This window comes from Nannobrachium achirus (assembly GCF_963921795.1).
Source record: "Nannobrachium achirus genome assembly, chromosome: 11".
NCBI lineage: Eukaryota > Metazoa > Chordata > Actinopteri > Myctophiformes > Myctophidae > Nannobrachium > Nannobrachium achirus.
This window is the reverse complement of record NC_137820.1, coordinates 55,389,879-55,401,764: the sequence shown is the minus strand read 5'-3', so window position 1 is coordinate 55,401,764 and position 11,886 is coordinate 55,389,879.

The window sequence follows — 11,886 nt, the reverse complement described above, 5'->3', positions numbered from 1 at the left end:
CTGCTGTAACACCTCTGCACAATATAATGTATAGCAGTGGTTCTCAAACTTTTTCATGTCAAGGACCCCCAAATTGACATTTATTAGCCCAGCAGAACACCATTTGAGAAGATATGCCAAGGCAAGGACCACCAATAGAGAACGGTTTTACAGCTCTAGCAGTGATTCTAAACCAATTTAATTTCAGACCCCCAATTTGACATGCATTAGGCTACAGACCCATTGTATTTATATCTCTGAGCCACCAATTGATATTGTACAATCAATGTTGATTTAACCCTGAAAGTTTATAAATGGAGCCAAATCTACCCTAATGGGTCCATTTGGTTCCATTTGTACACTCAGAGCTACAGACCCATTGTATTTATATCTCTGAGCCACCAATTGATATTGTACAATTAATGTTGATTTAACCCTGAAAGTTTATAAATGGAGCCACATCTACCCTAATGGGTCCATTTGGTTCCATTTGTACACTCAGAGTTAGATACACATAATCGTCTATTTAGTTCAATACTATCATTCACCTGGGGAGTCTGGGGACCACAGGAACTCCCTCAAGGAGTACCAGGGGGTCCCCAGGGCCCACTTTGAGAAGTAATGATGTATAGAGCCCTATCTGAATGTACACTTATTGCATGTTTTATTATTTAAATTAAAGAAAAAGTGAAAATACACAATCTACATGTACAGGATATTCTGACATCTACAGGATGTTTTTTTTTTCTTTCTTCTATTTTATAATATATATACAGATGTATTATCTATTACCTGTTGTTATTGCTCTTTTATTGTTTTGTTTTATGTTTCGTACTTGGTGATATGCCTGTATATATGATTTGTAAATAACAAAAGGTCTATTTGTTGCTTCGTCCATTGGAAAGCACTTTAGGGTCAACTTCTCTTGTTTTGAAATGTGCCTAATAAATATGTTTGACTTGACTTGTAATGTATTTATTTATTTGTTGATTGAATGTTTGCACATTGCTAGATATGTTGTCCAAATCAGAATAAAACCTTGGGCCCCGATTATCAATTCATATAAATAAATACATATGCTGCCATCTTCCATCTCAGAATAGGCATTGGGTAGACTTCAATTCAATTCAATTCAATTCAAAGGGCTTTATTGGCATGAGAAAACATACGTTTACATTGCCAAAGCAAAAGTGTACACAATACAATACAATCAGAACAAAATATGTACAGGTGAAAACAGTTTTCATGCATCACGGTAACGTGCAGGCAGAGCAGGGATATATACAATGGTTTTTAAGGTGGTTGGGTTCCATTTGATATCCTTCTCTTATCACAGCAGCTCACAAATCTTGCTGCTGTGTTTGCACATTCTTTTACTTCACCCAGCAGGTATGGGAGTTTTTCATCATTGGTCATATTTTCAAACTCTCCTTGGGTGGTTATAATCTGTGGGAAGTATGTGTCTCTGATGTCTTGGTACAGCGGACAATGTGGTTAGAAAATGTAGCTCAGTTTCCACTTCATTTTGTGTGCAGTGGGTGCAAAGTCTGTCTTCTCTAGGGAGCCAGGTATGCCTGTGACGTCCTTTCTCGATTGCAAGACTGTGCTCACTGAGTCTGTACCTAGTCAAGATTTTTCTTTGTTTTGGGTCGGCCACCTTGCTCAGGTATTCTGCCATGGTGTATTCTCTGTTTAGGGCCAAATAGCATTCTAGTTTGCTCTGCTTTTGGGTTGCTTCTCTCCAATGTGTCAGGTAGCTTTCTTTCTGCTGTTTTATAATTTGGTTTAGTCCAGTGACTTACTGTACTGTTCAATTTAATGACCACTAGATGTCACCACGCATTCACGCATTCACGAGAGGCCCGTGAATGCGTTAAGAGGGTGAAAAAGACGTGATTTCGTCTACTTACCAGTGATTGAAAATACCTCGGCTATAGTGGGGGCGGACGGGCAGGAGAGCAGCAGAGCCTCGATAAGAATGAGAACCATAGAGCTATAATAATAAGATGAGAACAGGCTCCATGCGACGCCACTTCCGGTCTGTGGCGAGTTCAAAGCGTGACGTAACTCTCTTATATACACTCTGCTCTCTCCTCTCCCCACCCCTCCCCTACCCACAAAGTCTGTGCTGACTCCTCTCATTGACTTACATGCATTGAAGATCCATGCTAGCCCCCACCCTCCTGATCCTTTCAACGTTTCCTCCTCCATGGTTTATCACAGTTTTGTGGGCGTATTCTGGGGCTATTTGTAGCCCAAGGAATGTTTTTTGTGCAAAACAAATGCGTGCAATGGATTCAGCATCATGACAACCCCTAGTTAGACCCCTCACATCCTACTTAAATACCCAGAAAAAAAAATGTTTTTCTGGGTATTTTCCTCCTGTATAGAAAGTCGATGGGAGCCCAACTTGATTTGACCGCTGTGGCGACCCCGAAGGTCGCAAACTGAATCATTAGAGCATGCCCTGGGCTACATCTGTGCAAAAGTTGGCGCTTTAAGACACATTTGCACGAAAGTTTGGCGCTTTAAGACATTTACACGAAATTAGCATTTGCTCCAGGCCCCACACTAAAACCCTCATGCTTGAGATATCTGGGTTGTAAGGCCAGGTATCCCGACTCGTACGGAAGGCTGTGGGCTCTCTCCATGAGAGCTGGCTAATGAGTCGTGTTGGCTGGTGTCTCTGCTGGCATAAAAACCGGGAAGAGATAATCACCCTTTATATAACGCTTGTCTGTGTGATGTCATACTGATGTCAGCAGCGTGACGTCACACTGATGTCAGCAGTGTGACATCACACTGATGTCAGCAGCCATGTCTCTATATATGGAGTTATAGGTTGTCCGTGCCCAAATATGGGGCTTGTGAGGTCAGACTTAGTGAGATGCGTCGGTTATCTCCATTTATGGAGATTTAACGACTAGCCATGTGACGTGAAGGTGAGTGAGGGTCTTTAAACAGCCACCCCCAGATTTCCTGTGAAATCTGTACAATATTGAAAAGGCCCGAACGGAAACCCTTAATCGTCTGGCCACCCCATCAAAGATTAAAGGGACATCAACGCCTCTTTCCTAACCCAACGGGCTGGAGTCGGCCTCATCGTACGGGTTCTAGTCTGAGGTGATAGCCTGCCACCCCGTAGGTGGGTAGGGGTCCCGATTGACCCATCTGCATGGGGAATATCTACCGGATACCGGATCCGGGTCACGGCACCAATGTAACGGAGGTGATCCGAACCTCCCCACCCGGCTTCGAACCCGGTCTCCTACGTGAAAATCCAATATCTTAACCATCACTCCAAAGGGATATCCCTATGGAATGAGGGCAGATACTAGACTTTTGAGGCTACAGGCTGGGGCTGCGACTCTATCCACCACATATATGTATATATATATATATATATATATATATATACATACTGTATATCGTTCTCTCTCTCTCTCTCTCTCTCTCTCTCTCTCTCACACACACACACACACGCACAGCGCATGCAATGAAGTGAAACAAAACGTGGCGATACTATATATATTTTTTACTATAATTCGTCCTGGGTCCGGTCGGTGGTGCCTCGCGGTCCGGACATGGACCGCGGTCCGCCTATTGAGGACCCCTGTGCTATGATATTAATTAACTGCCGTGTCATTTTCAACCACAGTGGGCACACACACACGCACAGCGCATGCAATGAATTTTCAACCACAGTGGGCACACACACACGCACAGCGCATGCAATGAAGTGAAACAAAACGTGGCGATACTATATATTTTTTTTACTATAATTCGTCCTGGGTCCGGTCGGTGGTGCCTCGCGGTCCGGACATGGACCGCGGTCCGCCTATTGAGGACCCCTGTGCTATGATATTAATTAACTGCCGTGTCATTTTCAACCACAGTGGGCCTAATATAGGCCTAATTCTAGGGGTCAAAGGCCAGAGAGTAGTATGTCCTCAGCAGCTCAAATGTGAAAGGGCAGGCTGTTTCATAGTCTGAGGGCGGCCACAGCCTCTGGTTTTTAGCTCAGGGGTAGGCAACCTTAGGCACGGGTGCCAACATTGGCACAGGGGAGGGTGATCACCGGCACACTGGCAGAAGTGTGACAGAGATGATTTTTATTTTAAAAACAAATATTTTTTTAAACTTGGTAAATTAAATGAAGTTAGGACATTTATAGCAAATGACATCTTGCACAAAATTCTACATTCATTAAAACTCTGAACTCTGACTGGAGAGGGAGTCTGGGTTATAGGTGGGTTTACTGGGTTATTGCTCTGGGTCTTATGATCGTTATAACAATGTCCTGCCAATCAAAATGTCAAAAATGTTTGTAATTATTATTTAATAAACCTTGAAAGAAATGAATTACAAAGTCTCTATTGCCATTTAAGAGATTGACTTGCGAACAAATCAAAACAAAACAAATCAAATGGACTGTCTTCATTTTTGCATTCTGCTGCTGCTTTCATCAGTTGTGCACTCCGTCCAGAAGGCCTGTTGCTTTTCCAAAAAGCTTTTAATTTGAAATCTAACTATAGGGTCCTTCCGGATATATCAAGTGCCTTCCTGTTATATACATACTCAGGCACACACATACATACATACATACTTTTGCACACACACATATATACATACTTTTGCACACACACATACATACTTTTGCACACACACATACTTTTGCACACACACATACTTTTGCACACACACATACATACTTTTGCACACACATATATACATACTTTTGCACACATACATACATACTTTTGCACACATTTAAACAAACTCAACATGCACATATATACATTTTCAACACTGTATATGCACAAGTAAAGTATGTATGTATGTGCGAGTGAAGTATGTATGTATGTGCGAGTGAAGTATGTATGTATGTGCGAGTGAAGTATGTATGTATGCGCGAGTGAAGTATGTATGTATGTGCGAGTGAAGTATGTATGTATGTGCGAGTGAAGTATGTATGTATGTGCGAGTGAAGTATGTATGTATGTGCGAGTGAAGTATGTATGTATGTGGAATGAAGTATGTATGTATGTGCGAGTGAAGTATGTATGTATGTGCGAGTGAAGTATGTATGTATGTGCGAGTGAAGTATGTATGTATGTGCGAGTGAAGTATGTATGTATGTGCGAGTGAAGTATGTATGTATGTGCGAAAGAAGTACCGATATGTATGTATGTGCAAGTGAAGTATGTATGTACGTGCAAGTGAAGTATGTATGTATGTGCAAGTGAAAGACCATTATGTATGTATGTGCAAGTGAAGTATATATGTATGTGCGAGCTGACTATGCTATATTGGCCTAAAGGGCTTCTCATACTCTGAGGATGTAACCTCGCCCACCAAGCCGCGTGATTCCTAAACCCACCAGGCTTGAGTTAAGACCCGCCTCGCGGAAACGTGAGGACTTCCAGGAGTGGCTGAAATCCCTGCCTGACACATGGAGGGTGGATAAAGTCAGAGGCATGAAGACTTGTACTTGAGAAAAGCCTGCATTTGCACAATGCACAACTATTAATTTCTCACTACAGTGCTCAAAATAAACTGTGCTAAAAAAAAACTTGAAACTGACTGTGCTTAATAAAGGGAAAACTTTGTAACTTTGCTAAAGAGAAAAACGTACTGAGAAAGGCAAGCTATTAATTTTTCACTCACTATATGCGCTCAAAATAAAAACTCTTACTGATTATCAGTTAAATTGTTATGGTTTGGATATGGCTTTGGGCCTATTATGCTGCGTGTATTATTGTAATGGATCAGTAGGTAGTAGGTACTTTGCACTTGAGCGAGCAGCACTAACGTTCATGGGCACTTTCATACTTAAAGGGGAGTTTCGGTCAAAAACGACTTTCCTACCTTTAAAATGTTGATTCAGGAAGCTTCTGGGTTGATCCTGGTTAGTTTTGACCCATAGCGGCATTTTGTTCTATTTTGGATTTTCTCCCCTGCACCCCACGGCTCCAAACGGCACCTCTTGGGTCACTCCATAATCCGGTTATTATTCTCGCTCAAAACTCACTTTTCTCGCTCGGTCTCAGTCCCTGGTAACGTTGTTAGCATATACGAGCTACAACAGCTCCTGGTCGGCGCCATGTTTGTTTACAAGAAGCTCAACTCTGAACTCTCAGCCCTGCAAGAGAAACACTGGGAAATCCCATACCCGTTGGGAAACGCGCGTTCACAAGCTGCTGCTGCTGCTCACAGCTCCACCCCCCTCCCCCCACAGCCTGTTGTGCCTGTTGAGGTAGACAAGAGGCTACACCATACATCACTCTGCAGACTTTGTCGACATAGTTACATCTTTTTTCTTTGGCTAAGAGCATTTTTGTGTTTTATTGTTCGTCGCGCGTCGGGGAGTCACGCGATACAAAACGTGATTTCACAGTGTTCTCTCCTGGGCTGAGAGTTCAGAGTTGAGCTAAAAGTAAACAAACATGGCGGCGACCAGGAGCTGGTGTAGCTTGGATTTGCTAACAACGTTACCAGGGACTGAGACCGAGCGAGAAAAGTGAGTTTTGAGCGAGAATAATAACCGGATTATGGAGTGACCCAAGAGGTGCCGTTTGGAGCCGTGGGGTGCAGGGGAGAAAATCCAAAATGGAACAAAATGCTGCTATGGGTCAAAACTAACCAGGATCAACCCAGAAGCTTCCTGAATCAACATTTTAAAGGTAGGAAAGTCGTTTTTGACCGAAACTCCCCTTTAAGATTATCGAGAGGAGGCGGGTCTTAACTCAATCCTGGTGGGTTTAGGAATCACGCGAAAAGCGTGGTGTTAGTTCACAACAGGCCGTTTGGTTTCCGCCTAGAGCGCGGAAACCACTAGAAGAAGCGGTGTCGCGTTGATTTGGTTCCCTCCGTTTGTTTCCCCAATACCTATTAAAATGCTCGAGTAGCCTAGTGTAGTCTTGCCAGTCGCTAAAAGTTGGACTAAAAGATGTACCAAACAAATTTTTCAAAAGCAAAACTACTCCGCATCAAGGAGTTTATTATGTAGGCCCTAAAAGTGTGTCCTTGAGCGCAGGGGAATATGTTGGGTTAAAACTGAATCCGGTTTGATCTTTCCGGCAAATTGTAGTCCTTTGAGTACTACAACGTGACGTTTTGTGGTTTCCGCTCCAGACCGGTTACAAACCCGAAAAGTGAAGTGATCCCAGACTACTGAGGATGACTAGCGGTAGCTCCGCCCCCACCTTTCCCTCGACGGTAGTTTTGATATGTCCGACATAGTCCTTGGGCTGGACGAGATATCTGTACCGCTGAGGGGGCAAAACCTTACCTATACTAAATTGTTTTTAGGGTCAATATAAGTAAATTAAAATATGATAGACTTTCCATAGGAGTAGCTTTTTATATTTTTTTGCCATTTTGTTATTTTCCTCTATAGGCGGATTTTCATTCATGCATATCTTGTTATTGGCTCATGTTCAGGACATATTGCAAGGTTTTATATTATATGTTTGGTATTATTTTTAAGGGGACACTTTGAGCTTTAATTCAAGCCCTTTTGTGAATATGTATGATAAGTACAGTGGTCACTGGAGCTCTTCAAAACTTTAATAACTCAGATTTTCCCACAATTTCCGCCTAAACCATATATTTTATTTTAGTTCTGTGGCATCAAGAAACATCAGAGACACAAAACACAACAACTAGAATACAGACAAGACCCCAAGGATTCAGGAAATGTATAATTTACCCACAGTATTTCATTCTGAGGTGGTCATTTTCATCCAAATTAGATACAGTCTTTTCGGTGCACGGCTCAAAAGAACATGCGAGGTGAAGAAGTTGCCAGCACTCAAGGAATCTCCTTTTCTTTTTTTTAAGTTTTATTTACCTACAACAAGCTCAAAACCGACGCGTTTCGACCATCTAGGTCTTCATCAGCGTTTGAAGAGTAGATGGTCGAAACGCGTCCGTTTTGAGCCTGTTGTGAGGTAAATAAAACATTTTATATGTAGACTATCTGCTATGAAAGAAATACATTATGCTATTTACAATTTGATCCATGCTCAGCTCTGCACCAAGCAAAGATACTGGATTGGTTTTAAAAATGTAGACAAAAGACACTGGTGTCTACATGACAAGAAAGAGACTGAGGAGAAAGTGGTACAGTCAGCTGGGGCCTCAGGGAATGCCAGTTTTTGGAGGGGCACAAGGCCAAACCTTCCCTGATAGTATGCTCTAAATAAACTAGTGGTTCTCAAAATGTGTAGTTTCAAGAACCTCTATAACTCTGAGAGGGTACAAATGTAACCACATTATGTGTCCATTAGGTTCCATTTTCACACTCCCAGAGTTACAGAAGGAGTTATATTGCATGATTGTTTGAATATATGAGCCATTACTTTGGCACCCAAGGTGATCAATCACCAGTCTGGTTTGGGACAGTGAATGTGTTGGCACAAAGAGGAGACCTGGTTAACTCCACAGCTACACCCCTGCTCATTCACACCACATAGCTGGGGCCAGTAATCGGACGTGGGACCTTCAGTGTCCCAGGTGGTCTCTCAGTTACGGACATCCATTGCCTTATGGATGGAGAACAGGGTCTCCATTTACAAGCTTATGGAAAGTAGTCTTTTTGCCAAGACCAAAATCTGCGAAGTCTTGTCCATTGTAGATGGCAGTTTTAAAGTGTACTGTATGACAGCAACCATTTAAAAGAACATCTGCCCCAAATGACCAACTTTCTTAGAGCACTGGTTATCAAAATTGGGGTCCACAGAGGGAGTCTAAATGGACCCTTCTATGTCTGTAACTCTGGAAGTGTGCACATAGAACCTAATGGAAACATAATGTGGTTACATTGTACCCTCTCAGAGTTATGGAGGTATATTGAAATAAAAATGATTGACAACCACTGTCTTAGAGCATAATATTAATAACACATCATTGGGCAGCAGTGGCTCAGGAGGTAGAGGGCAGCTTGGGAAATGGAACGTTCCTAGTTCAAAACCCGGGTTCCCCCGGGGTTGGTATCAAAGTGGTGCCTTGCCATGGTTTCCATCAGTGTGAGAGTCAATTTTTGAATTTAAGTACATTGTAAAGCGCTATATCCACCTGTTTCCGCGGGAGTTTACTGGAGATTATTTGGACCTGTTTGGACCACACTTCCGGTTTAACAGCAGACATACAAGCTCACGTCGCGTCGCAGATGTGTGATGGGGTGAAAGAGGGTACTCCTAAGTTTTTTGTTTTTATTTTATTTTTGTTCATGCGTGTGTTTCTTTCTATTATTTTCTGTTGTGTACACACGCCTTGTATGTTTATTTGAATTATTAATTTGTGTTCTCTTTCCCCCATTCATGTTCTGTTTTTGTGAATGGACTGATTGTTCCCAGGACATTGGGTGTAATGCTGCAGGGTTGGATAACTAGGAGCAGAGACTTGGCCAATGGGGGTGGGGTGACGTCACTGCGGGCCAATGGGGAGCCGGCAGAGGGAGTGTCGCTGAGTATGAATGGGAGAGCGCACTCAGTTGACAGACGAACTCCAGAGAGGGCAGACGTGTGGTGCGCGAGCAGCAGCAGAGCATGATAAGGGGGCCTAGTGACAGTGACAGTGACATTGAGTAGAACGAACGTGAGTGACCTGAGAGTGTGCACCAGTATAGAATCAGCCTCGGAGAGACGGGCCGTGTCCAACTACCTACAACCTTCCAGAGGGTGACGAGCCTGGCCGAGGCAGTGTGACGGCGATCGCAGTGTGACGAGCCATTTCAACTCGGAGGCAAGCGTATGCTTGCCTTTGTGTGTGAGTACCGTTCTATGTCACACTGGCCACGATTTCCTGCTATAGCCTTTACATGTAGAACGACTGGTGGTGTAGAACAAGTTATCTGGCGGTGTCCCTCCTGTACTTTCAGGTGTACCGAAGTAGACGGGAGAGGTGACGGTTTCCTGCTATCCATGTTCACTCATTGAAGACACTGGGTCCCCTGGGAGGCTGCTCCACGTTATAACCACTGAGTAATTAAGTAGAAGTACTGTAGCGCTCTGCGCCCTGGGAGGCTGCTCCACGTTATAACCACTGAGTAATTAAGTAGAAGTACTGTAGCGCTCTGCGCCCTGGAGGCTGCTCCACGTTATAACCACTGAGTAATTAAGTATAAGTACTGTAGCGCTTTGCGCCTGTATGCTGACACGTAACGAATAACTGAGTAATTAAGTAGAAGTACTGTAGCGCTCTGCGCCGGCCTGAGTCTCGGCCTGTATTGTTGAAGAGAAATGGAGTAAAGTATTTGAATAAGTGACGCACTGTGGCCCTGTTGGAGTTATATTAGTGTCCCTGCTCTGGGTGATTTAGCATTTTAATTAACTATTTTAGCATCCGCTTTTGAAATAAAGTTGTACCAGTACCATTTTAAATACCCCTTTATAGTCCACAGCTTAGTGGCGCTTTTAGTTAGGGTTCTTTCTTTTTTTGTTTTTTTTTTATGTTTTATTGTTATGACGGCGAAGACGCCTTGTAAAGGGAAATAAATAATTGTACCTTTGTAAACCCCCTGAAAACTTGTTTGGTCTCCCTCTCTCTTCGGGGTTTGCATTCCCCAGGTTGCTCTCTCAGTGTACATTACGAACCTGTGTTAGCCTATATAAAGAAACCCTTTTTTTATGGGTTGTTGGTTAAACCAACTGGCGTTGTCCGGCAACAAACCTTGAACATTGGTAATTGGGTTACTTTATTAGCATATTGAGAACTTGAACTTGAGAGTTGAACTTGACCCAGTTTTGCACACTGGCTGTTAATGTGAGACTTGGCCGGCTCACAGATGCAACCCATTGTGAGCTTGTAAATCACACTCGGCTGCGGTGCCGGAAGCTCTGTACGGCGCCTGCGCAATGCACTATGGGGCGTTGGAAACTTGTGGATAGATGCAGTCCATTTACCTTTATGGTCTGGATGGGAAAAGAAGCACCTGCTTCTAATGATATCAACGCACTTAATGCGAAATATTCACGTGCTTTCAGACTCTTCAATGCAGAAAGTATCCAGGATACTTGGATATCCAGTATGCCAATGCAGAGATATTAGTAGTAAAATGTCGACATCTAGTGGTCAACCTCAGAGGAGCGCAAAAATAAAACCTGAGGTGATTCCCAGCCTCGAACCAGATGCCAAGATGCCAAGTATGCTCTGTTCCCCGGTGTAACGCCCCACGCCACAGACCCCGACGGAGCGGCGCGGTATTGGGCGCCGATGACCCCCGTGAGCCGCCACCGAGGCGAGCGCTAGCGAGCCGAGTTGCCGCGGCGAGCGGTGGGAACGGCGCCCAATCCCACTCAGCCGCGTTACCGAGTTATGTGCCGTTATGGACAGAATAGTAAATATTCAGTCCCTCATTATCAACATCTACCCCACTATCCACGTCATAGATAAATGCACAAAAAAGGAGTCACTTCATCCGTTCATTAGCTCAGTCAGTAGAGCACGGATGCAACAAACCCACGGTTTGGGTTCGATTCCCCTGAGGGGAACAATATTCAAGGCGAGAGATATCGGCGCATGCGTACTTCAAAGTATCCACGGCTCCTCCGTGGATACCCAGTGCATATTCTCTGCATTCAAACGTCTGAGAAATGGTGAAAAAGTCGGATTGAATGCGAAGAGAGCAGTCGAAGCTGAAAGAAGAGGGTATGGTAGCCATGAGCTGCATGGGGCTGAAACCTGAATGAATGTTTCTCTAGCCTAGACGGTCTCATGACGGTCATTCATATCTGCTGCTCTCTGTAAATGTATTACTGTCTGTGGACAGACTGTCAACTTCTTAAGGAATGTGACAATCCTTACAAGTTTCTTCCAGAGGAGTCAGAATATGGCAACGAACAGTGCATACATAAGACAACAAGTGCCTATAGGGCTAGTAGATCTGGCTTACAGGATAACTTG